Raw genomic sequence first — 27,108 nt, 5'->3', positions numbered from 1 at the left:
TAAAAATTCCACGTTTCATGCTGTACTTAAACCGGATTCATATTCAGAAGCTCTGGAAGATGCTCTTCAACTTTCCCGAAGAGAGTATGGTGCTAACTTGCTCCTGAAGGAAGATCCAGCGTCCTCAAAACTCGTCTAAAACGTGATTTTTGAGCAAAATACACGTTTTAGACGAGTTTCGAAAACGCTGTATCTTTTTATAGGAACGAGTTAGCATCATACTCTCTTCGGGAAAGTTATAGAGCACATTTTAGAGCAATCAAATATGTATCCGGTTTTAGTACAGCGTGAAACGTGGATTTTTTTAAATATCCAAATCCAAAAAAAATGTTTTCCCCATACAAATTTATATGGAAAATTGAATTGCTTTGGGACTTAACCAATCGTTCTCAAACTTTGGGGAGTTGTTAAGGACCCCAAAAGGAACTGAAAAGTTGCTGTGCTCACTAAATTTTAACAACTTTATTTTTTTTTCCAAAAAAAAAAAGCAAAGTAATCCACTTTAACGACCCCCGGGTCTTTTGTGGTCTCTGTTGCAAGTTTCTGCTCATTTCTAGGCGTCCGAAGGTTACGTGTGGTGAGTCACCCAAAACCTCTTTTACGCAAATGGACCGACGTTTTACTTCCCCATCCGATAGAAGGCGTGGTCAGGCAAATCTCGTTTCGAAAAATGCCACCGGGTCCGTCTGGGATTGAACCCAGGCCATACTGGGGTTCAGAGGCTACCACGCTAACCACTAAACCACCGGACCCGGCTTAATTTTTTCCATACAACCATATTCTACCCTAGTGAGCAGCAAGGGCGAAAAAATCAGGAAGCGTGAAGAGATCATCATCGGTAACATCAGCTTGTCCCGGGGGAGAACCGCCCCCAGAAGCGGCTACTCTAGCGTACGAACCTCCCCAACCGGAAGGGAACGCTGGGTTGGTAAAACGCCACAAAAATGTAAGTAATGAAATAATATGTTTTTTTACACAATTACTTCGGCGACTCCGCGACCAGTTACACAATAGTAGTTTATGCAACAAGTTGCAAAAAGAGGACTTTTTCAGCACGAGTCGTACATTTATCCAACGAGGTTCACCGAGTTGAATAAATACGAAGAGTGCTGAAAATTAAGTTTTGCAACGAGTTCCATACAACATTTTTTGCAATTCCGAAAAACACCCATTTAGTGAAATTTAAAGTAAAATTTTCATGTATTTTGTCAATAAATCGTTTAAATCAAAAAAAAATTTGAAAAGTGTTACTTTTCGAAACAAGTGCTGAAAAGTTCAACTTTTCAGCACCCATTTCAGTGCAGCCCCGACCCCTCTTCGATTTGCGTGAAACTTTGTCCTAAGGGATAACTTTTGTCCCTGATCACGAATCCGAGGTCCGTTTTTTGATATCTCGTGACGGAGGGGCGGTACGACCCCTTGCATTTTTGAACATGCGAAAAAAGAGGTGTTTTTCAATAATTTGCAACCTGATATGGTGATGAGATAGATATTTGGTGTCAAAGGGACTTTTATGTAAAATTGGACGCCCGATTTGATGGTGTACTCAGAATTCCGAAAAACGTATTTTTCATTGAAAAAAACACATAAATTTTTTAAAAACTCTGCCATTTTCCGTTACTAAACTGTACATTTTTTTGGAACATGTCATTTTAAGGGAAATTTAATGTACTTTTCGAATCTACATTAACCCAGAAGGGTATTTTTTCATTTATAACAAAATTTTTCATTTTAAATTTTCGTCAGAAATGTCCGTCCAAAAGGGGTACTGCAAAAAACTTATTATTTTTTTTTATTTTCGAACAAATCAGCAACAATTTACATGTTTGATAGTCAAACTACACTTAAAAGTTAGTTTTGTTATTTGTTTTTGCAAAACCGCATGTTTTTTTAACGGAAGTGCCAAAAATATTCGTAATTACCTTTTGCCTCTTGGTGGCGCATTGTATTAGTATGTGTGGGGTCGGTGTTTGCGGACGTGCATGAGAACTAGCGAAAATGCCTCACTTTCTTCTGATACAAGTCGCCATATTGAATTTGCTTGAAGATTCATACCGGTGACTTAAGTGATCATAACTTTTGATTAGAGGTGGGCAAAAAAAATATTATTTTTTTCTATTTTGGGATATATAAATATAATTAATTGAATTTCCATTAAATTGTAGCATTAAATTTGTATTAGGAATTGAAAATGTTATATTAAATATTTCAATGCTCATAACTTAATGCCAAATTTGTCAGGATTGTCTCACGATGTACTATTTCAAGTACTTAAGGATAAAAATGGGCTATTACCCGGCTTTTTGAGAAATGAATCAACATATTTCTTTGGGAGCTTTCTTTGAATTTACTCCAAAGAATATAATTTTCTAAACAGTTTTTTTTTAACTTTTCATTGCACATCACCAAAGAATTGCCCAAATACAAATGTGAGTAATTCAAAATGCTAAATTTTATCAACAAACTATACATGAGATTCCAGAAAAAAAATCCTCACAAGAGAGCATACAGGCATCGATTCACAGACTTTATGGAATAAACCTAAATATAGAAAAGAGTTTCCACAGAGTATTTTCGCAAAATAAAATTTTAATTAGCTAGCGAAAATAGGCGGCTTCTAAAAAAGAGCGTTTTTGCCCCACCCTGATAGAGTTATCAGATCCTAGTATATTTTTCAGTCCGAATCGTACATTAATCCGACGAGGCTCTGCTGAGCTGAATAAATACGACAAGTAGATAAATATTTTTTTTTGTAATTACGAAAATGCTTTGAGTATGATTTTTCAGTAAAATGTTTGTTTCTCCGATTAAGTTTGACGTCCTTCTGTTTGGTCTACTCGAAAACCAAAACAGTCGCGAAAAGTATCACTTTTCGATACAAATGTGGAATTTCAAAACAAAAGAACTACACATTCATTGCCTGATTCCCCGGTAAAACATCTGTCAAAATGATAAAAAAATACCGAATTTCGGTTGTACGATGAACAATAATGTACTTCATTACCGAATTTCGGTAGGTTTTTACCAAATTTGGTCATTTTCAGTTCACCGAACTGTTCAAACTTTACTGAGTTCTGTACAAAAATCTAAGTGTGTACAAAACGAATGAAAAAAGAAAAAAAGAAGCATTTCTAGCCCTTTTTTTTAAAAGGTTATTAACCATTTATTAGATAGTTTGGATTCATTGTTTGGACATGCATAAACACAAGCAATGAATAATGGAAGTAGAAAATCTTGAAATTGAAAGTTTATCGTTTATCGCGATTTAGTTTTAAAACATACAAAACAAACTGAATATAACTGGAAAACATTCAAAAACACCAAATAGGCAAAGATGCCCAATGTGGGATTTGAAAATGAGTCTTAAATTATCGGTACAGTTTTCTATAAACAAAAGTATGTAGTATTTTTCTTTGCAAGTGTAAAATACGATGCACAAAAACATCAAGAACAGCCCAAAAATTACTCCATCGAAGGAAAATCTCGCTCACTTTTTCAAAAGGTCATATGTGCAAAGAAAACCAATGGTGCATTGGTTGTTTTGAAAAAGTAAGCTAGAAATGAAGGAAACTTTACTTACTTCTTATAGAAACTTCCTAAACAAACACTGTAATCCTTTTTCCACAAACCAAAGCTAATTCTTTCCCTCAACACACAAAACTTTTCTCTTCTTCAAACACCACTCATAATCTCCTTCAAAACCACAATTTCTCCCTTCAAGGAAAACCACAATAAATTCTTCAGCAACAACAACACTATTTTTCCAGAAAAAAACATTCGCAGATTTCGTGCAACACTTTTTTATTCTTCCTTCCTTTATTTATCTTCTCTCACTCTCCCAGAAATAACACCACCCTAATCGCACACTCTTCTCTCCTCTCCGCGCTCTCTCTGTTTTTGTTGTTGTTTGTTGTGTTATCGGCGCGGCGCCGCACACACAACCACACACACGCACACGCTTGCTGTCACTCTCTCCCGCAACTGTCAAAAATTTCCGATTTCGCGAGATTTGTTCGGTTCGCTCTCGCTCGCACTGCCTGCCCCCGTGGTACGGTGTTTGTTGATTTTCCTTCCCGTTTGCTCACACAAAAGTGTTGCTGCTGGTGCTCTTCAGCGGAATTTTCTTCCGTTCATCGCGCAGCATATTTTCTTCGGGATTTTTTTTTCTTTTTGCTTTTGCTTTTATGCTTATTGATGCCTTTTAGGTGGATTTGACACTTTTCTTCTCGAAGGGGTTTCCTCGGCACGGGAATCGGTTCCGGTCGCGGGGTGGATTGCTCCGGTGGAACTGGATTTGTAAACAAATTTTGATAGGTTGAAAATTTTGTTTGACAGATTTCACTCCGGATCGCACTTTTTGCTTCCTCTAGGGTAAACAGAAACGGCGTTCGGGGTCGCGGACAAAGGGAACCGATGAGGGACCAAGTGCCGGAACTTGTTCCGCAGGGTTTCCAGGAGAAATCGATCGGGAAATGCTTCTTTCCTGCAAACTATCGTGACGATTCCAAAAGAGGTCCAAACTTCGATGTAGCTTCTCCTGCAAGAAATCGCGTCCACGAACCAGGTGCAACCTTTCCCCGGATGTTCCGGGATCGGCTCCAGCTCCAAAATCGACCCGCAGCAGGCACGGCCTCTTTTTCCACCCAGTGGCCTCTTCTTCGGGGCACGGCCAACGACGACACACGGGCGGCACGGCACCTCTTTTCTTTGCTCTTCTTCACTTTGGGGCGGCCAGCAAAAAAAAAATCTTCCTCTTGTGCGAAGAATCGATGCCACACGCAATCCGCAAATTCCTGGGGAAACACCGGGGCCGCAAAGCCAGCTACGACCGACGACGGAACGGACACCGGAGTTGGCGACGACTTCCACGACGGGGGAACACAACGACTCGTTGCGAGAAAAAATCACGACGACGGCGATCGGGATCGGCTGCGAAATTTTTCTTCTTCGACACACCACCACGACACGGCAGCCATATTCGATTTTTGCTCCTCTCTGTGCGCGAGCTGTCAAACGTTGGTTGAAGTTTTTTTTTGCATGCAAACGCGAATGACGGTTCTCGCTGTCAAAACAGCACGCGTCTGCAGAAAATGCAATGCGAGGGAGGGGGATGGAAATAGAAAATTAAACGAGAGAGAGCGAGATCGTTTGACGCGGATGGGAGGGGAAGGGATGCCAAAGTAATGGACAATGTCTGTGGGATAGATGTGGATTATCTGCGACGAACTTGTACAGAGCTTGGAAAGTCTGTTGTTGGGGATCGGTCAAATATTACGTGACAATTTTGTGACATGAACTTGTTTGTAATAGTACAGAGCGGATGCGTTAATTCTAATTTCGCTTCATCGAATGTTTGTTAATTTGTAATTCGTACGTATTCGAAATAAAAAGCACTCAAACGTCAAAATTGAGTTGTCAAACTAATGTTAACATTTCGACTTCTTTGTTTCTAGATTAAATTTTCAAAACAACCTATCCCTCATGGGTTTCCTATGCAGATAGGACCATTTGAAAATATAATCGAGGTTTGTCGTTTTCCGAGCACGTGGTTTCCTACTTTTGACAGCTGACAGTCGTTCCATTTAGCGAATTCGATTCATCAAAAATCAAGTATTTTTTTAAATACAATCACCGGGGGGGTTGGTCACTTTTTCGTTTGACACTTTTTTAGTTTGTACTCCGTTGGTTGGTCAAACTCAAAAGTGACGAACTGTCACTTTTTACACGGCGCTCACGCACACACATAAAGAAAAAATACTCTAAATTTAAAAAGATCGTTCGTTGGATTAAAAGTTCGCGTTGGTGAATATTCGTAGAAAGTTCAAACTTTTCAATTTAAAAGTTGGAAAGTTTTTGATACTACCATGCATTTATGGAACAAAATCGTTGTATTGGAAAAAGTATTTTACTTTTAATTGGAAAAGAAACCTTTTATGGCAAGAATACACAACATTTAGCACCTGGGTGCAGAATAGTGGTTCGCAAAGCGGCCTCAATTTAGAACTGTCAAAGCGGAACCAATTTACTGTTTGCAAAATGATACAAAGAAGTGACAAGTATTGTAATCTGGGTGCTGAAAAGACAGAATGCGTATCGTGATTTTCGAAAGCTCCCCACTGCTCCCCACTAATACAACTGCACTACAGCTGTAAACATAAGCAAAGTAGAAGGCTATGTTTAAGCTCAAGCGTGACATATTTTTTGCTGCTAAAGTGAATTGTTTTGAAACATTTTGGATCTTTTGATGTTAAAGTTTTCGCTAAAAAATTAAGTGCTTCGCGCATTTTTTGTTCGTAGACTAATCGATGGGCGGACAAAAGAAGCCTTTTTCGTTTTCCACGTGATGACAAAAGAAAATAAATTATAGATCGATCACAATACTTGCCACTTATTGGTAGAATTTTGCGAACAGTAAATTGGTTCCACTTTGACAGTTCTAAATTGAGGCCGCTTTACGAACCACTATTCTGCACCCAGTTTAAGACATACGCTTGCAACGTCGTGTAATTAGTAGGCCTTCCTTTGAAATCTGAGAAATTTTGAAAATTGGCACTTTTTCTCTCACTAAAATTCAAATATCTCGGCTCTGAAGTGTTGAAATTGCATTTTCTCAGAGGGAAAAATGTTCGCCGCGATATTGGTTAAACTTGGAAAAATGGGCTACCATAAATTAAATGTACATTTATTTAAAAAAAAAAATCTAAACATAGCGGCAAACTTATGGGAAAATGGACAAGTTTTCCGGTAAAAATATTAACGAGACTGAAAAATCAAGTCTGTTAAAGATTGCCAAAAACCCCAAAAAACCTATTTTTTTAGCATTTTTATTTTTAAAGCCTCTGTATATTCACAAGGATTGGACATATGACAACGGTCAATATGGAGACTTTTATGTAAAATTGTCTGGGAAATCGTTTCCCACTATCGGTTTTCGAAAATTTTGACGTTTAAACTACTTTTCAAAAAAAAAAAACAAGAAAAAATAACAATACGATGCAACGGAATCGAGAAAATTTGTAAATAAAAAAATATTTAAATAACTTACGCTCTTCTCAAATGCTATTTTCGAGTGCAATTGGCTCCATATACACACAAATGGCTTAAATTGATTATCCTATGGAATAACATGTCTACAAAGTTTCGTTGAAATCGGAGAGGGTCGGGTTAAAAAATACCAAAAAAAAATCCTGATTTGAGTTGGAATTCCTCCATCACAATCAATCATTCTAGAAGTGAGAACCTAAAATTCCTCAACATGACCTCAAAATGGGACAGGCTAATACATATACATCATATATCCGTGAACCACGTTACCACGGCTGACTATTGATGTGGGCTGAAATTTGCACAACCACAAAAAATGTTTCTGTTTATGAAGGAACCATGGGGTACTTTTTCCTGGGCACACTTTTAATCCGAACTAAACGATTTGTTCTGTTTAGAAATTTCAATGATCATGCAAAAAAAAAGTATTTTTTGTCATGTTCACTAACGTGATATAAGTTTTGTGTTGTCTAAAGATTGAAATTCACAAAACCTTTTCTTCTATTTAGAGTATTTTTTTAAATTCTTTTCAAAGATTGTCTTTAAAGAAGTCGTTTGTTTATGCATAAACAAGAATCTTGCAAAAATCAGAAAATACTATAGCGCATGTGCGATTTTTGTCAGTTGACAGAGTCATATCATTTGATGCTTCGGGGGTATTAAAAGCAAAAGGCTGTAATTTCAGCTCTACGGGCCATTTCAACTTCTTTTCAAAATGCCAGTTGATTTAGAAATAGAATCAGATATCTCGGAAATTATAAGTTTTTTTTTCAATGATATAAAATGCAGCTGTTGCGAAACTTTCAGCTTATATTGAAAAAAAAAATCCGAAATTTTAGACAAAGTTTTTAAAAAGTATTTATTTTGTAAAGGGAGTTTTTTTTTCCAAAAAATATATAAAAAAGCAAAAAAACGATAAAATTCTAATGTTTCTCTGAAAATGTATAGAGGGAGAGGGGGTAATATGCACCCCCTAAGGGAAAACTGTGATTTCTCAACCATTACAGCATTACTATGGAAGAATTTTGTTCGATGTTCTAAAACAACTATTATTCTTCGTCATCCATGTGAAAAAAGTCTTAAAAAGCCTCAAAATAGTTCGAAAATATCAAATTTCTAAAAACATTTTTGATTCATTTCAAACAACCATGCGGGGCAATATGCACCGCAACATTGGGGCAAAATGCACTACAACAACGGGGCAAAATGCACCACAACATGGGGCAAAATGCACCGGGTAAAATCAGTTTTCACTAGTCACCACTAGATGACACCTTTGTTTTTACAACGGAGCTTCACAGCGGTGCATTTTACCCCGACCACGCTTTTTGCAGAAAATTTAATCAAAAATGAATTTTTTGATGTTTTTGGACTCATCTATCTCAGAATAATGAAGATTATGGCAAAAACTATATACCTCAACACTTACAATATCAATAAATGCTTTTTATACTGTTCAAAAATCATAATGAAAGTTCAATGAAAATTAGATGAAAACACAACATTTTAAAGTTTTGCAAATAACTTAAGCTGTTTTTTATACTACGATGCTCAATTTTTTCCAGCATGGTTTAGCAATGTTAAGCTTCCAATTTCTATGATTTTTCCCAGAAAATTCTTCCAAATACCGAGAAAAGCAAGGGGTGCATTTTACCCCAGGGGTGCATATTACCCCCTCTCCCCCTATAACCATCCATAAACCACGTGGATATTTTTTTGGTAATCTCAACCAGCGCCCCATCGTGGACAATTTCCACACATTTTTTTTGTATGGAGCGTGAACAACCGGCAAAGCCCCCCCTCCCACCCTAAAGTGTCCACGTGGTTTATGGATGGTCCCGATGCACGTAATATTGAATGTTTTTCCCTTTTGATATGTTAGTCTTGATTTAAAAAAAAATAAAGTTTGTGTTCGAAAAGATCGAGAATGTTTCATAATTAGAAAATGGTAGGAATTCGAAAACATCAATTTTCCTGTTTTTAAATCTTTGCATGGCAATATCTCAGCAACTAAGGGTCGTATTAACAAAGTACAAAAAAGCAAAAAATTTAGAATTTTCTCAGCTTTTCAAGAATATGTTTTTCAAAAGTGAGCAAACATGGGCACTAATTTTAAAAAAATTAATTACTGCGTCTTTTTTCAAAAAAGTTATCTAAAAGTTGCTATAACTTAAAAACGGTGCACTTTATGAAAATTTTACTAAAATACTTTTTGATTGCAAATTCAATTTAACATCAAAAAATTAAGTTGAAAAATTTTTGCGACCAATAATTCAATTTTTGAAAAAAAAAACCAGTACTGATTCAAAAATTCATAATTCGATCAAAGATTTTGAAAAAAGTTGGCAAGACATCAAGTCTTCTAAAACATATCAGAAAAAATAAAAAAAGTGTTTTTTTGCAGATCAAGTTTCAGGAACAAAAAGTGAAATTGAAAAACACAAAAAAAAATTTACCTTGTATCAGTAGTCCTTATCCATACCTACAACTTTGCCGAAGACACCAAATCGATCAAAAAAATCCTCTAAAAGATACAGATTTTTGAATTTTCATGTATCATTTTTGTAGGGACAGCTGCCAAATTTGTATGGAACATTATATGGACAAACTAGTGATGCAAAATGGCTTCTTTGGGCATACTGAAGGCACCAAAGAAGTTTCAGACGAATTAAAAAATACAATAAATATAATTAATTCAAAATCCTTCATTTTTTTTAATTTTCTCTGAGTAGGGAGCTTTTTTCTAATTTTATGGTGTTGATATATGAAAGCAAAAGTCATTATAGACATTTTTAATGTTTTAAAATATAACAGACAGTGCATTTTTTGTCAAGAGATATAATTAAACAAATTGGTGAAAATAACTGTCTGGTAAATTCATTCAAGCAGACGCTGCCACGTGTTATCAGCGGCGGTAATAATTTGCAAAAGTTTATCCCATTTCCATTTGAAAGCTCTCCTGATGGCACCTCCAAGTGCAATAAGATATTATAATTATCTTCAAAGTTGGTCCCCAAATTAAATGCAGCATCCACGCGATGCTAATTATAGCGCATCCGTACCAACAATTAACTCGAACAGCAGCTCAAATTTCCTCCAAATTATCGAAACGGATTAAACATTTGCTTTGCTGCTGGTTTGGCCGTAAGCGTTATCTTATGGCATCGTAAACATTTCCGAAATGGCACACTAATGTTGGCAGAGGAACCGTTTAGCTGCGGCTCATCGCCGCTTTTACCGGAAACTCTATTTGGATCCTCCTGCTGTTGTAGTGCCCAAATCCTAATTATATGGTGTACGAACCATTAGCTCCAAACGCTTCCCACCCCCGCAACCGATAAAGTGCGTAAAAGACTGCTATTTTTGGGGGTGGAGCTTTTATTGTTCACTGTGCTGGATTTTACTCTTACTTGGAAATGTAGCTTTTTATGATTTGTACTAAATTTAGTTTTAATGTCGCCTAGTAATGTAGCATTTTGTTCCATACAGATAAAATAAAGAAATTCCGTATCTTGAGAAAGGATTTTCTGATCGATTTGGTGTCTTCAGCAAAGTTGTAGGTTATGACTAGGACTAGGAATTTTTTTTTGCATTATGGTGGTTGTGGTTAACTGAAGTAGAACTCGAACAGCTTGTTGAAAGCTTTTTTTTTAATTCAAAGCTATTTTAAATCTAGAATGACAAGTTCGCAAACAAACCAAAACCGGAAGGCTTATTTCGGATTAAATATGGTACGTGGGATTCTAGCTCAAATCCCGGATTAAATTCCACTGGTCATGCCAAAAAACTTTCGTCTAACGAGCAAATGTCACCCCGCGTACTAAACCTCCATTCATTAAAACTCGCTTCCTGCAAGGTTGCGAACCCGTGCTCAACGTTTCCCTATCCATGAACCACCTTGCATGGGACCTCCGGAAAAAAGGATTCCCAAATTGATTGCGGCAGACAAAAAAAGTGCCTCCGACATTCCATCTCTGACATTAATTGAACGTGGCTGGACGTCAGAAACCCTCCCACCTAATCTGAGCAGGATAAATGAAGGTAAATTTTTTTTATCTGAGACTAGCGATTTTTTTCGGGTGAATTGTTCAGTAAATATGACAGATAAAGGTCAGCTTTGGAAGATTTTTTTTTTGGGATTATACCTGGGTGCTGAAAAGACAGAATGCGTATCGTGATTTTCGAAAGCTCCCCACTGCTCCCCACTAATACAACTGCACTACAGCTGTAAACATAAGCAAAGTAGAAGGCTATGTTCAAGCTCAAGCGTGACATATTTTTTGCTGCTAAAGTGAATTGTTTTGAAACATTTTGGATCTTTTGATGTTAAAGTTTTCGCTGAAAAATTAAGTGCTTCGCGCATTTTTTGTTCGTAGACTAATCGATGGGCGGACAAAAGAAGCCTTTTTCGTTTTCCACGTGATGACAAAAGAAAATAAATTATAGATCGATCACAATACTTGCCACTTATTGGTAGAATTTTGCGAACAGTAAATTGGTTCCACTTTGACAGTTCTAAATTGAGGCCGCTTTACGAACCACTATTCTGCACCCAGGATTATACGACATACTGCTCTCTAGAATTATAAATAACTAGACATTTTATAAATAAGGACAGAATTCTTTAAGAAAAAACCTAATACATAAGCTTTTTTCCATCAACTCTCTTGGGAAGTCTCTTCAAGTCAAAAGACAACTTCTAATTCGTACACAGAAACCGACTTTCACCCTAACCTTTCCAATCCACAGTTCGACGTCGTCGTGCTATCTTGTCGCACCCGCCATTTCGACGTTCCGAGAAAAACGCGTTTTAATGTTTGACCTTGAATAAACGAAAACTAGAGCACGCAATGTAAACAATAACAAACATGTTTTGTTTGGCTGACCATTCTGTGCATTGTCCCGAAGTTAGGTTGTATTTGGTTGCTGGAGTCCCGAGTTGTAATTACAAATGTTTACGGTAGTCTAACTTGTACGTGCGTCAAACGCATCCTGACCTGAAATCGCTTTGGCCAATAATTGTCACACTTACATCAATTTTCAGGGAGTGACAAGATAGCACGACAAGATTGAAACTACACTCAACCCCCGGTGGTTGGTCACTTTTTCGTTTGACACTTTTTTAGTTTGTACCCCGTTGGTTGGTCAAAATCAAACTAAAAAGTGACGAACTGTCACTTTTTACACGGCGCACACGCACACCTTCAAAACAAACGTTTGGTAGTGTGTGTGAACTCCGTGTTAAAGGGGGTGTCAAACTAAAAAGTGACCCCGTTCGTGTGACAACAGTTGGTGTCAAACCAACGGGGTTTGAGTGTACTTTCATATGTAAAGTGACAAAAATTCATGGAGTTTTTTCGGTTTTTGGTGAATATCTCAGGATTGAAATCGAATTTTGGGGATCTGTGAAGGTCAAAAGGTGAGGCATTGTAAGCTGCACAAAATGGCGTTCCCAAGTAACCGCGAGGCACTAAATAGCGGCATTAAATCAGCATTATATTGGCATTTAATACCAGCAAATAATGCTTCAAAACATTAAATCAGCACTTTTCCCTTGAGAAATATTTCAAGTGGCGCACAGTGATGCCGATTTAATGCCTCACCGAAAGCTCGAACAAAAAAACTGCTTTATCGACGTCAAGGCTGGGAAAAAAGGACAGCTAGCTGCTCCACACACTTGGTGGTGGGCCTCCTTTGTTTTTTTTTCTCCTGTTGCGTTTCATGTGTGAGTGAGACACTTTGATGTTATTCTTGCATTTTTCTCGTCGATCTCCAGGATGCGCGCCAGCCAACTGATGTATTCTGAAATGAGTGTTTGTTTTGAAAGTTTTAATCGATGTGGTTGATGCATCGAACATTAAGGAAGACTTTCTTTCTGCTGTTTCGAGTTTCTGGTTCATGAGAAAAACCCCTTGTCATTTTGTTGGACGAAAATTATTGACGAGTCACTCAGCAAATTGCGGCCATCCAGTCAAGTACAGTACAATCAATTACGGAAGGCTTGGGGTTAATAGGGACAAGTAATAGCTAACGGCTAACGTAAACTGTTTTTCCGAGGAGTGCTTGGTCCACGGTTGGCAAAATTTCACAAAGTGTATCAGACTTCCGGAAAGCAGCTTTTTGCTTGCGAGAAAAGTCATTCAATTTACCAGAGAACTTTTGATAATGTCCTTTGTGCTATAGGAATATGTTTTGAAAAATTTGGCTTAATTACAGGCTGCAGTTTTCCACAAAAAAAATAAACAAAAAAAACACTTCAGTCAGCGGGAATTGAACCCAGTTCACGCAAAAATAAAACTGTTGCACACTGGGGGAAATGCGCCTTAGCCCGCACGCTTATTGGAACAGTATAACGGGAGAAGGATAAAAGTCAATAAGAGCGTGACTGGCTGAAATGTTTCCCGTATGGATGGGTTACTTTGTTGATAAACATCAAATGCTTTGAAGCACATTTTCAAGGTCGTAAATGGTGATTTAATGCCAGTTGTAATGCTGCAAAGTTTTGGTACTTTGAAGCATTCGCAAAGCTTATTTACTACTTCAAAGCATTCGAGTGCTGATTTAGTACTGAATAAATACTTCAATTTAGTGCTTGTGGTTACTTGGGTTCTTAACTCAATTTGGCCCAAAATGCACGTACGACAAGTTAGCACGATGGCGACGAGTTGACCTAACAAATGCTTGGCTTGGGAGAGGACCTTCGTTGAGTCTTCTGACCATCCGTTCCCCAGCGAGCTGCTGTTACAGAACAGAAGACAGATGTTTGTACTGAGAGTACGAATCTCAGATGGAAGACGGATTGTGGCCTCTTTCTGGGTTGTCGGGACCAAATGTTTCGTTATTCTCTGGAGATCGATCGGAGTTTGAGGGACTTTTCCCTAAGAAGACACCGAGGCCGAAAACAAAAGAGAGATTAAATGGGAATAATTCATCAGACCTGGTTGTTCTGGCCGTTCTGGAATTGTGTTTTGGTATTTTAATTATCTTTTGATGACAATGGGATGAAATCACTTCGTTACAATGCTCCGACACTTGGTTGGTTGAGATGGAACAATCAATCATGGAAATTGATTGCATTTTCTAGCTTTGTGAGAAGTCTGTCCAAACCATCTGAGGTTCTGTTTGGCTTCGATTGTTGACACCCGGCAAGAATATCAATTTCGAATGGTCATCTTACACCTTTCCAGGTACGACATAGCAACGCGACTTGAATTTGATTGCGAAGGAGAGGAAACTCAATTTTGTGATATCCTCGTAGACATCGTTCACCTGCCTGCTGGTACTCGTCAGAAGTTGAATTTCCATCGCCAACAAAATAGAAAGATAAAACAATACCATCTTGATGGTAGATGCTGTATTTGTGACACCATGATTTGTATTGTTTCGATTGATAGCGTCTTTTGAATAACGTATTCCAAGCTTCAAATGAGACATTGATCCTTCTCCCTTCAGTGTGGTGCTGCTACTCGATCTAACAGAATGTAATCAAAAATCCATCACCATTTCACTAGACTTTCAGATAATTTCATCTCACCTCCCCCCATCATGGCAACTCAACTCCACAGCTAATATTAATACAAGAAGTTCATCACCGCCAGGACTTCATCTTTCCCACACGTAATTCAACCACTACTCATTAAACACCATCACGTGTCTGGGCTCCTCATGACTAGCCATATAACAGCTGCCAACGTCGAGTAGAGGTGAGAAAATTACCCTTCTTAACCACCTAACCTTCCATTAAGGACCGGGCGAGGATGGCCCGGTTGTTATCGCTTTTACACCCAACTTGCTCATCAGTACAAGTTCTAGCTCAGCCAGTGGAGAGATAACGCACATTAGCTAAATGTGTTCTAGTGCTACTGAGAAGTGTGATAATTCCGGGTAAGACTCGTGAATGATTAAGGGTAGTTGCCTAAGGGTTAAGCACTTCGAGTATACCGCATACTGTGTATGGCAGCGTACCATACGCACGTATCATACGCGCATAATACTGGCATGGTATGGCCAACTTTTTGATACGATTTATATCAGTGTAGTTGTCAAAATCGGTCAAAATAATAAACAGAGTAGATTGCATACACAACACATGTTTATTCGGCAACATAAGAAAAATAAATTTGGATATTTGGAGTTCTAGACCAGGTTCCGGAAAAGAATGTGTTAGATCTGTTAGAAATTTATCCACATTTGGGGACGGAATCGAGCAGCGGTGGCCAAATGGTTATAATTTTATTATTTAAAATGAATAAGTAGAAGGAAAGATCCATGAATAAGTAGACGCAAAGATCCGAAAATTAGCGTCGTTCATCGTTTTGACCTCGGGTTTGACCAAGATAAAGTCCAGGGTACTACAGCTTGTCTAAATACTACGAGTTGAATGCTGCCTGCGTTTTTCTGTGGCATGATGGACACGGGTGTTTCGGGGCGGAACTGTTTTAATTCCTTTCGGACGAGACCTTCTTTTGCTACTCGTTGATTCTGTTGGATTAATTCCGAGTGCGGAATTAATCTCCAGCCCCCCCCCCACGCACACACACACATACACACACACACACACACACACAACGCGCGGGTAACGTGTCCGGGGTGTCTCCGAGCCGGATGCCGAAGCGTGCCACCTCCCTCCGGTGGGCGACCCTTATGTCCACCGGCTTCGTTGAGGTGTCTTCGCCCTATTCCGGCAGGGGTCACCCAGCGTGTGGCCCGTCCTCTACTACCATCCTCCAGGGGCACGGAAGTTCAGAAAACAGCCCAGGGCTAACGGCTTCCCCCAGGATCCACCGAAGTAACATCCCCCCTGCCATCTCGTTCAACGCTTTGACGCGTTCGGAAATCTTTACCAACTGTTGCTTGTACCGCGTCGATCCGACAATGTCCTACAGATACTCCAACAACCCGCAATCGGTCTCCGCGAGCGCTTTTGGTTTTGTTATCAAAATCGATTCAATCTCGCCCTGCAGAATCAGGAACCGATTGTGGTCTAAATTATTCCGTGCTGTTTAAGAAACACCTCCTCGAAATTGACTTTCCGGTTGTTGGGAACCCTCTAAGAACCGCTTCCCCGATCAAGAATCTGCCCCAACTGTACAGCTCTATGCGCGTGGAAGCTCCGACGAATTTTGCAACATCATCTTACAGCTCGCTAATGAATTCCCTCAGCCAACAAGTGTTGGCAAGCCTCGAGGTAAGTTCTTTCTCGTCAAAGACGAATTTCAATCAATCGAGGAAAAATTCCTTCCTCTAGCTTCATTTCCACATCCAGCCAACTGAATCCAGCTAACAGCAAAAGCAGCACAAAAGTTTGACGTTGAGAAATGTCAAAAGTTTCAACACTGAAATAAATCTTCATAGATAATGCTCAATACTGGGTCGCGTATCATACGCACGATATCTAGTATGATACTCGCTACATACACACTCCATACACACCTCAGTATCAGAAGTGATCTGCCCTTAGGTAGTTGCTCTTGAAAATAATCCATGTTGGAAAAGATCACATTTTTTGCTGTTTTGTTTTTGTCAAGTTTTCAATAAAACTAGTTCTTCTGGAACAAAAACAAACACCAAAACCAACAATAACAATCAACATTCAACAATCAACAATAAACAATCAACAATCAACAATCAACAATAAACAATCAACAATCAACAATCAACAATCAACAATCAACAATCAACAATCAACAATCAACAATCAACAATCAACAATCAACAATCAACAATCAACAATCAACAATCAACAATCAACAATCAACAATCAACAATCAACAATCAACAATCAACAATCAACAATCAACAATCAACAATCAACAATCAACAATCAACAATCAACAATCAACAATCAACAATCAACAATCAACAATCAACAATCAACAATCAACAATCAACAATCAACAATCAACAATCAACAATCAACAATCAACAATCAACAATCAACAATCAACAATCAACAATCAACAATCAACAATCAACAACCAAACAATCAACAATCAACAATCAACAATCAACAATCAACAATCAACAATCAATAATCAACAATCAACAATCAACAATCAACAATCAACAATCAACAATCAACAATCAACAATCAACAATCAACAATCAACAATCAACAATCAACAATCAACAATCAACAATCAACAGTCAACAATCAACAATCAACAATCAACAATCAACAATCAACAATCAACAATCAACAATCAACAATCAACAATCAACAATCAACAATCAACAATCAACAATCAACAATCAACAATCAACAATCAACAGTCAACAATCAACGAACAACAATCAACAATCAACAATCAACAATCAACAATCAACAATCAACAATCAACAATCAACAATCAACAATCAACAATCAACAATCAACAATCAACAATCAACAATCAACAATCAACAATCAACAATCAACAATCAACAATCAACAATCAACAATCAACAATCAACAACCGACAACCAACAACCAACCAAAATCAATATCAAATCAAACCAACAAACCCAACCCAACAAAACGTTTCAAGCTTCTTCTTCCGTGTTCACAACTTAATTGAAAGCACTTTTTTCCCAAAAGCCATTCACCTCACCACATGAAAGAGCTCCCATCAAGTCAAACCCCGTCAAGAGAATACAAAGTGCCCCCATAATGACGCTCCTTCGCCCTGTAATTACACAGAAAATTAAATTTGATTTTAATCAGCTCGGCCCATTATGGCCACCCCTTATGGTAGGCGAGTACCATCCACCCACTCACTTACTCACCTACTCACATATAGACAGACACTTGACGCCCCGAAGATGCGGTCTGCTCGACTGTAAAATTCAAGTGAACTTTCAAGGACTCACATCCTCGTGTTTGATCCGAGCCCGATGCCCTGATTTGATTGAGGCCGGAAATTGAATTTACTTCCCACTTTGAGGCGCACACTCACATCTGCACACGTGTTCGAGCATCATCAGCATTTTGACACGTGAGTTTGTGTGGGCCCAGCACGTGCAGGCTTCTGGTTATCTTTCCACTTTACAACGCAAATAACCCCTGGGAAGGAGAGAAGAACAGCTTTTGGGTTTGTTTTTCGAATCTTGCTCCCCTTGGACAAACAGTCGTAGATTATGTGAGCTTTCATCTTGAATACCCTGGATTGTTATTTGGATTGAATTGCATTGCCTTTGTAAACAGGAAAGTGCCCTGGAAGTTACTTACACCCAACTGGCAGTCGCATGATTGTGATGCATGGCGGCATGAAAGTATATCAGAATCTGCATGAAATCTGTCCTCATGCATTTTTTGCGATATAGGAGTATGACATTTTTGCCCGTTACCGATAATTATCGACATTACCGACGGCTTTTTGGTTGTATTTCACAAAAAAAACCCTTAACAGAACGAGGATTGAACCACTAACTTCTTGGTTATTGATCCGACACGCTACCACCGCGCCATGGACGCTTGATGAAAAGTGGGTGAAAGAGCACCAACATATGCTTCTCTTTGGAGTGTTGCTCGGGGACGGGCCAGCGTTATATGTGTTGGTGAGAGCTGCAGATCACTGAAATGTTTACACGCGGGCAAAAATGATCTAGGGGCTTGCTGCAAAAAATGTTATAAAATATGACATTTTCTGCAGCAAATCCACTGTTGCAGATTTTGAGATATATTTTTCCTTTGGGTGTAGTAATTTGAATAAATTGTTAAAATAACTTTGTTCCAGCTATGAAAACCTTTGAAGTTCTTGAAAGGCATTGTAGATTTGAGAGCCCATCACATATATCGGCCAGTGATAAGGACTCTTTAGTCAGAGCATTAATTTCACTCTTCTTTACATCTTCTTATTGGCTTCCACCCTGACCTAACTAACGACAAGAGTTCGTACTAATCAAGTGGAAAGCTAGAGTTGCTCAGGCAGAAAACCATTCCTTACTAATGATGAGAGCTTAGCTCTGCTAACCCTCAAGCTAATCCTCAATGACGTGATGAAGAGTAAAAGTTCCACGCCCATGGTCTCGTTAAGGCAAAGGGTCAACGCCAATATGGTAATGGAATGAGCTTTTTGCTCGTAAAACTTTCACTTGCATTCGACCGGAGAAGACTTAAATGGATGAACCGAAAAATAATTGGATTATTTTATGCGTTGCCGTTCCGAGAGCTGATGCAAATTACAACTTTCACATCTCATCCTCGCTTTGCACTGAATAAATATTTTTTCCGATTTCTGTTGAAAAGAAGAAAGAATGTGAAATTTCGTACAAAAACGTTCCATTGATGCATCATACATTTTCAGATTCAAAGAATTCAAACAACAGTTCATTATACATTATACGCAATGTTAAATCGCCCAAAGAGGAATATCACTTTGTTTCGGTGTTCATTGTTGTTAACGCTTGGTCAAAATTCCATAATTTTGAAATTTATATCAATGTAGATTATTAACTTTCATTCTCATCTCATTCTCATCTCATCCTCATCTCATTCTCATCTCATTCTCATCTCATTCTCATCTCATTCTCATCTCATTCTCATCTCATTCTCATCTCATTCTCATCTCATTCTCATCTCATTCTCATCTCATTCTCATCTCATTCTCATCTCATTCTCATCTCATTCTCATCTCATTCTCATCTCATTCTCATCTCATTCTCATCTCATTCTCATCTCATTCTCATCTCATTCTCATCTCATTCTCATCTCATTCTCATCTCATTCTCATCTCATTCTCATCTCATTCTCATCTCATTCTCATCTCATTCTCATCCAGCTTCTCAACAATCTTTTTACGAAATTTCTGAACAATCTTCTTCAATCATTGCGCCCCTAAAGAACACAATAACAAATCCTTGGGGAAAGTGCAACAATGGTGAATGCACCAACATTGCATGCAATTCCCAGTACAGGGGTTTCACACACACATTTTACAAGCCATGGTTGGCATAATTTCCGCGGTTGCATTTGGCCTCGAAGCATCCTCATTGAGCGTTTTTTTTTCGCCATCAGTTCCTGCTTCCTGATGTTTCATCGCGCTATAATCCATCACACTGCAAAGCCCGAGGAAAACTGTGTCAGCGATTGTTGGGTGCTGGGCTGTATTTTTTAGCTTTGTGTTTTGGTTTGCACAGTTTTTATTGCAATTTACACCGTTATTATCATTCAGGGTTGCATTTTTTTGTTAGTCAATTGTGGGATTATAATGTGTAAATCTAACTTTTCAAACTGTAGATATTTAACTGTAAATCTTGTCACACGTTGCTTTTTGACGTTTCGAGAAAAACGCGTTTTAATGTTTGGCCTTGAATAAACCAAACATAGAGCACGCAATGTAAACTATAACAAACACGTTTATTTTTGGGTGACCATTCTGTGCATTGTCCCAAAGTTTGGTTGAATTTGGTTGCCGGAGTCCCGAGTTATAATTACAAATGTTTACGGTAGTCAGGCTTGTACGTGTGTCAAAAGCGTTCGGACCTGAAATCCCTTTGGCCAGTTGTCGCACAGCAATTTTCAGGGTGTGTCAAGATAGCACGACAAGATTGAAACTTTGAAACAAGGCACGGAGTTTATTTTCGGTTTTATTAAATATCTCAGGATTGAAATCGGAATTGGGGATCTGTGAAGGTCAAAAGGTAAGGCATTGATAATTGCATAAAATAGCGTTCTTAACTCAATTTGGCCCAAAATGCCATGCGATAAGATAGACGATTTAGGGACATTTGACGAATTTGCATCTAGATGCTGGGAATAAAATAAAATATGTAGAGTGCAATAAAGCTCAACAAGATATCAACACAAAACTGAAATAACTAGCCAATTTTCAAAATAAATAAAAAAGTGCGATAAAAAGAGACATGTCTATAATAGAGATATGCAACAAAAATAGACATATTTTCATAACAGTTAGCAACTAACATCGAATCAGTTCTCGTTTGAAAAACAAGTGCTACAATTGTAGCACCCACGTCTTCGTGGGTGAAACGCAGGCACAATCCCACACCCGGGGTCGCAGGGTGATTGATGATGTTCATGGTGCTCGTGTCCTGCCCGGAAGGAGTTCCCATAGTCTGGGTAGTCGGTAGTGCACTGTGCATACGTTGCGACCTGGTCGTTGGGGTCGGAACTGATTTAGTGCCGGCGGCATTTTTCTTTCTTATCGTCCCTGGGGGGTCCCCTACAGAGTTATGTTCTGCTGCTTTGGCATTCACCGTTCTTCCCACCTGTGCCACGCGGCTTGTTAGTACTGATGGGTCAGAACCGGAAACGAAGTTGCAAGCAGGAAAACATTGTAGGGGAAATATGCCCATTTTAAGCCTAATAAGCAGACGTGTTTGAATGATGCTGGATAATCTGGATTGTTCCTTGAAATTCACTAAAACCAAGTACACCAACGAGTAGAGCAACTTTTTGTGAACATTTCTGTTTATTTTCACTTGTATTAAAAGTTATGGTATTCCTTTTACAAGCATTTAAAAAAATATTTCAAAAATGCATTCTAATCAGTCGAGTGCATTGGGCCACGCCCATTTTTTATTTTCAGCTTAGTTCGTTTTTTCTTCCAGCGCTCTTTTGGGTCTGCTTTGTGCTGCCAAAATTAATGAAATTTTAAGCGAACACTTACGAAAAGTAGCATTTATAGCGAAAGTTTCCTGGCAGCATTTGCTCACTCCAACAGGCGCTGTACCAGCATGTTGGTGGTGTTGGTGGCCACCCTTTGTTCTTTAATTGCCTTAGCTTCTCGCTCGGTTTTCTTCAGCCTTCGATTGGAATGGATGGTCAAAATTGAAACGTCAAAAGACTTAACGCGTTTGTTTTTTTGATGGTGCTTGCTAATTATTTACATTTTTCGGGATTATTTTTCAAGTGAGTGACTAAGTAATGGTCAAAAGAACATGTTGCCGGTAGTTGGAAACAATTTTATATCTTAAGCGCTTTGAAATCGTAAGCGCAAGTTAAAAGATATTGATGGCGACTTTCGTTAAGCAGTTAACCTCTGATCTTGCGTGTGGATGTGTGTGCCACCAAAATGATGAGAAATTATCTAATCTAATCTAATCTAATCTAACCCTATCGCAGCCAGTCTTTCGAGGGCATCCTGGAGAATGCCTTAGGTTGATTGACGCCTAGCATCTTCTTGTCATTATCAACATTTGCAGTGCGCCATTGCATTAGAATGCATTGAAACATCACAAACGTCGAAGCGGCCAGGCCAACTGCGTAAAGTTAACCGCAAAGATGATTCGTTAAAATGTATTGCGTTTGAGCACGAATGTTCAAACAACAAAACATTTAATGAATCTACAGGGGAGGAAGAAACGTGGGGATCCCCCGCTCACGTTCCTGGTTATTAAAGCAATGAATCGTTGGGAGCACCACGCTAAGAAGTTTTGGTGCCCCGGGACCCTCGAGGATGGGACACTGTATTTCCACAGATGCCCTGGCCCTTTTTGCCGTGGTTATAGCGCCACAACTCGCTCCCACCAAAATGATGAGAAATTATGATCAAAAGTGCATTAAAATTGATCTTTTTGGCCAGTAAATGGCATACAATTGCGTGCTTACTCGAGGCGGAGCTGTTGCTAGTAAGTTTATAGCCCAAATATTATTTTTGGAGCTTTAATCGAGCATCAAACTCTCCATATAACGAAGATAGGTGTTTGATTAGAGAAAGGGTATATTTCCCCTAAGTGTAACGTTTTCACCTGGGCTGGATAAAAACAGGCTTCAATTGTCGGGGTGGACACAATCAAAAGTTTTTCTTCGGATAGATTCCGTCAAAAGTTTGAAGTGCTCGGAACTGACCACTAAACATAAGCTTGGCGTGGTTAAAGCTGAACAACTCAACTCAACGGTGACCTCAAAGGCAACACTTCTTCAACAATGTCAGAGTGACTTTTGTGTAACTTCTTCCTTCGTAACGCGCGGTAAAAAGTTAGTTCCTAACCCTTGAAAAGCACCACTTCTGACGTCATGCAAGAAGTAGTGGTTGGCAGCGAAGAAAAATTACTGAAATAAAATTTTCCTCTTTTGAATTCAACTCAAACTTCTTGAAAGCAGCTCCACCGCCATGTGTGATATGAAGAAAGTTTAATCTTCTCTTTCTTGTGGGTTTCACTTTTCATCCCCTTTTTCTCGGAAAGCATGATAGTTTGCACGAGGAAAACCTCTTTTTATCCATTCCACCCTCATGGAGTCTGTCTTATCAGGGAGCTGTCGTGGTCCATTCTTGTAACATTTAACAGACGTTTACGTTCTACCATATTTTTCTCATCCTTGTTGGTGTAAATGCAGTATGGAATGGAACATGTAATTTGCTGAAGAAAATATAAAAGTTCTACTTGAACACAATTACTAATTTTGAGTGCTAATAAACTGTCTTTATTCTCAAAGGAAACTCTGTACCACGTGTCATGACAATTTCTCACAATGAGTTGCACAAATCTTGATTTGAAATTTCCTGAGCAAAATGTCACCCAATTCCTCGTCCTGTCAGCTAGTTAGCAAGTATAAACGAATATACTGTACATGTACTTAATTATCATATTCCCCGAGTCTTGGCTGAGATGTTTGCTGTGAGGAAACTTTTGCAAGCACGTTTTGCTCGTCTACCAAAATACACGACACGTGGGAGTTGTTTTCCATTTGGACGAAGAGCCGCAACGGAAAATTGGGGAAATTAGTTGTTAGCAGTGTGTCAACCGGGGATGCATTTGCACACATTTATGCAAAATTACGTGGGTTTCACCAGGGAGGAAGGTTTACTTAATGTATGGGGTTCTAAGAGAATTCAGTAGAGTGAAAGTTTGGTTCCAGAACGTAGAGCACTGCGTCGGTAATAATTAAACTTATGTTTCTTCGTGTGAAATGTGTCACAATGCCCTTGTGTATTGAATTGGCAAATGAATAAAAACGAATTATTTAAGCTGATGACTGTTAACCTTGAAATTAGTAGTTTTTTAGAAATTAAATAAAATCCTTATAAAGTTTTGTAATATAAAAAAATTAACGATTTGACGTTGTCGTGCTATCTTGTCACACGTCGCTTTTTGACGACCCGAGAAAAACGCGTTTTAATGCTTGACCTTGTATAAGCAAAAACGGAAGCACACAATGTAAACAATAACAAACACGATTTGTTTGATTGGCCAATCTGTGCATTGTCCCGAAATTTGATTAAATTTGTTTGTTGGAGTTCCGAGTTGTAGTTACAAACGTTTACGGTAGTCGGGCATGCACATGTGTCAAACTCGTTCTGACCTGAAATTCCTTTGGCAAATTGTCGCACAGCAATTTTCTGGGTGTGTTAAGATAGCACGACGAGATTGAAGCTCCTTTGATATGAATAGTGTATTTTACATTTATTGCATTTAATACAATTATTGTATATCTCAGGATTGGAAAATGCACGTGCAACAAGATAGCACAACAACGACGAAATCATAAAAGACAAACTTTCAGTTGTTTTATATCTATTTCCATCCAAATTGAAATCAAGCGCTGATTTGTTATTAGAAGATTCTAAAAGCTGAAAAAGTGCGGTTTTCTTCACTTACCACTCCACTGAGGGTGTTATTTTGCGGTGGTTTACTGGAAGCATCCACGCTCCGCGTTACTTTTCACATCCGATGCATCAAATGGGATCGACTCTCGTAAAGCTAGGCATCCCAGGAATTGAATTACCAATAGCACCGCGATAAAAGCTTTTATCACTCCTCCTGCGCGGAAAATAAAAAGCACTAAAAGCTTCCAATCAAAAACTTTTATTTCCGCCTCCTACCGTTTTACTTTTGATCCCGATCTATTTGAAGAGCAAAATGGTCTCTGGGATAAGTAATCTCTTTCTCTGTAAAAGCAATTATAGACTTTTGATTGAAAGATGCACCCCGCCAAAGAACTCGCGCAGGTTGGTTTGACTTCATCAGATGGGGACGTTTTAGATGAGTTTATTGGATGCTCGGGATACAGATGAAGATCAAATGTAAGTGGCAAACTTGTACTAGGGCAGCGAAGTGAGTCCACTTCTGCAACGATTGCTGAAGAAGGAGCAAGTTTAATTTGTTCTGCGTTTGGTGCGTTGAGTTTCGATGGCGGAAACAACCAGGTGGCTTTTTTCCATGCAATTTCCTGGATCGTAAACTTTGCTAAAAGTTTGATTACTTTTCGAAAGATCACAAACACGTTTGGTTTGGTTGACCATTCTGTGCATTATCCTGAATTTTGGTTGAATTTGGTTGCCAAGTTATAATTAAAAAATGTTTGTCGGGCATGTACGTGTGTCAAACGCGTTCAGACTAAAATCCCTTTGGCCAGTTGTCTAACTTGCAGCAGTATTTAGGCTGTGTCAAGACAGCACGACAAGATTGAAACTTCTTTCATATGAAAAGTGACAAAAATGCACGGAGTTTTTTCGGTTTTTATTGAATATCTCTGGATTGAAACCGATTTTTTGGGGATCTGTGGAGGTAAAAAGGCGAGGCATTGTGAAATGCACAAAATGGCGTTCTTAACTCAATTTAGCCCAAAATGCACGTGCAACAAGATAGCACGACAGCGACGAAATGCAGAGTTTAATTCCTGTAAAAGCTGCGAGATACAGCTTACTTTATATTCACACCGACTGGCAGCTATAACCCTCCAGCGGAACATTACCACCAGTCGACGTGCCTAATAGTTTTGAGGAAATAAATTTCGCACAGCTCGTAAAAGGGTATTGCGCTCAGGTACTTCTGGCAGCACTGCAAAGGAAGTAAACATCATCGTTTGGATCATACCTCGGGGGCTTGGGCTGGTCATAAACAGTGAAACGCAGGCTCAGCAGAACATTTCAACTGTTTGCGAATTGGATTATGGAAGGAAGGTACTTTTATAGGCTTAATGTGTTACAACGGAGGATGTTATAAATCTGCTGAGAAAATGGATGGATTTTCTCAATGGATTTGAAAATGGATCACCTGAAAACAAATTAATGGAGACGCACGATAGTTGAAACCAACTAAGTATATTTTGTTAACATCAAACATACTCATTGGTTCATGTATTTTGATTAATTTAATTCAAAACTAGTTCAAAATTGCTACACTTAACAAGGGATAAATCTCAACATGCATTAACAATCATGGTCCTATCAACAGAATGATGGAAACATATAACAAATACAGTGACACAATCGATTTTACTATGACTAAATCCGCTATGAAAAATCAGTTTTATAACCAAAGAAGATAGTTTATAACTTAAATATTGTTCACCTGTAATTAGTAATTAAGCAATGATCAATGTAGTCTACGTTTGAAATTGATTGCGGTCATTCCTATTATCTGCTAGAATAACATTTCTATGATGGGGACTAATCACAGCTTCCTCCGCTTTAGAATTAACATGATGCCTGCCAGATGCTGGATAAATATAGCATGCCTTTGTGATGAACTTATTCAAGGCTACAAAAAAAAATCAACAAGAAGTTTCATGATTGTTTCAATCCATAATAATGAATTTTAGTTCAATAACTACAATCTGTTTCAATTGCCCGCTAAGCTTGTTATGGTGCCGATTCTATTTATCGTTTGTTTTCAATTTCATGATTACAAGTATCCATTTCAACTATAGCAAACAACAATTATTCAATTGTGCTTGTTAAGCTGATAAATATTAACGTATAGATCAAAATCATCCAGAACAAGCTTACCATGCTTCAGCAGAATCTAAAAATGTGAAAAAATATGAGTGCAGTATTCCACCCACCGTAAACGTGTTCCTTCCTAAGTGAAAAAACCCCCATGGCGGTGAAAATGTTCAATTGATGTGCTTGTTAAATTTATCTGTATTTTGCACAGATGTTTTAAAATGTTTAAACCGATTTGAAGCGACCTGTGTTTTTAATATTTTGTGATAATTCTGTTAGAATAATCAATTTATATTTATATTTAAAATGTACGTGAAGATAAACATTGTTTATTAAACATATTTCATTTTTAGTTGCAAATTGAAGGTACTATTAAAGTACACATTGTTGCAAACGAGCTCAGCTGGAAATAAAAACTGCACCAGAAGTGATTCACACCTGCTGAGAGAAATTA

General features: G+C 38.4%; 1 protein-coding gene across 1 annotated transcript in view; it reads right to left on the bottom strand.

Annotated features, from left to right (window-relative positions):
* The window catches only part of LOC6037870 (protein bunched, class 2/F/G isoform), a 325,729-nt gene extending 320,697 nt beyond the window's left edge, over nt 1-5,032 (bottom strand). Inside the window, exon 1 of the mRNA XM_038253006.1 lies at nt 3,581-5,032. The gene's annotated coding sequence lies outside the window, so the exon portion shown is untranslated. The remainder of the gene's footprint in view (nt 1-3,580) is intronic.
* Nucleotides 5,033-27,108: the final 22,076 nt, after the last annotated feature.

This window comes from Culex quinquefasciatus, chromosome 2, assembly GCF_015732765.1.
Source record: "Culex quinquefasciatus strain JHB chromosome 2, VPISU_Cqui_1.0_pri_paternal, whole genome shotgun sequence".
Taxonomy (NCBI): Eukaryota; Metazoa; Arthropoda; class Insecta; order Diptera; family Culicidae; genus Culex; species Culex quinquefasciatus.
This window is presented reverse-complemented; position numbering and strand designations above follow the sequence as displayed.